This window comes from Elephantulus edwardii, unplaced genomic scaffold (genome assembly GCF_000299155.1).
Source record: "Elephantulus edwardii isolate Elephantulus edwardi_28Jun2011 unplaced genomic scaffold, EleEdw1.0 scaffold00095, whole genome shotgun sequence".
Taxonomy (NCBI): domain Eukaryota; kingdom Metazoa; phylum Chordata; class Mammalia; order Macroscelidea; family Macroscelididae; genus Elephantulus; species Elephantulus edwardii.
In genome coordinates, this window is record NW_006399845.1 from 7,024,844 (window position 1) to 7,026,231 (window position 1,388).

The following is a 1,388-nucleotide window of genomic DNA, read 5'->3' on the forward strand; positions in this document are numbered from 1 at the left end:
CCCAGAATCCTTGCCTCCAAGGAGTAGCCTGGTTTAACCCTCTCTAGGATGAATCTGTTTGTTTTCTTGGCAGTCCATGGTACATTCAATACTCTTATACTGTAACTAATGGTTAACTCCACAATGAGGGATTTATCTTTCATTGCTCCACAAATTGCTGTCTGTCAGATACTCCTAAACATTCAGATCAAGACAGACTAGGAAGAAGGATTGGCCATCCACTTCTGAAATAACAGGCCTCTGAAAACCCTGTGTGTGTGTGTGTTAATGTACCATAATTTTTTTTATCCATTCATTTGTTGATGGCCATATGGGTTACTTCCATCTCTTTGCTATTGTGAATAACACAGCAATAAATGTGTGTGTGCATATATCTGTTTGAGCAGTGGCTCTGGTTTCTTTAGGATATATTCCCAGTAGTGGAATTGCTGAGTCAAGTGTTAAGTCTATTTCCAACATTTTGAGAATGCACCAGATGGCCTTCCATAGTATGTGTACATAGCCACAAGCAGTGAATTTGTCCACAACCGTGGCATCATTTGTTATTTGTTGTCCTGTTGAACTTTGCTATTGTTGCTAGGAGAATCAAACCTTTTGATGTTGTACTTTGATTTTTATAAAACACTTAATGGTAAATAATGCTTTTATAACTAAAATAACATTTGTATGGGGGGGTCAAGAAAATAATTCAATGGGATAAGCAGTTATGCTGAAATATCTTACACGGAAAAAGAATTTAGAGAAACATTCTTTCTCTAAAACTTCAAACTCATTGCAATTGATTTGAAACTGACTCATCGCTGAGCCTCTGGTAGGTTTTCAGAGACTGTAAACAACATGGGAGGAGATTTTCTATCTTTCTCCTGAGGAGAAGCTAGCGGATTCAAACCGGTAAACAAATGTCACCTTTGAGCTAGCAGTACAACTCCCTGGACTACACCACCACAGCTACCTTTTCTCTAAAGAACATTTGTATTTCTAGACCTCAAAGATGGAAAGATTAAGAGAAAGGCAAAAGCAAGAGTTGGAGCTCAGCTTAAACCTGTTCCACCCATCAGCTGGACCAGGTCATTTGTACATAAATTTAAGTCTTAGACATACTTATTTAAAAGAACACTGGAAATTTCACCCAGCATGGAATGACAAAGTAAAATATTACAATGAAATGTGTAAGGAGTTGGAATCAGAAACTCAAAAGGGCGGAACTCGCTCAGCATTTCTTAAGCTCAAGGAACTGAAGAACAAATTCAAACCTCGAGTTGCTATAATCAAGGATGCTTTAGGCAGAATATGAAATGATCCAGGAAGTATTAAAAGAAGATGGAAAGAATATACTGAATCACTGTATCAAAAGGAATTGGCAGACACAGAAGAATTTAATGAAACAA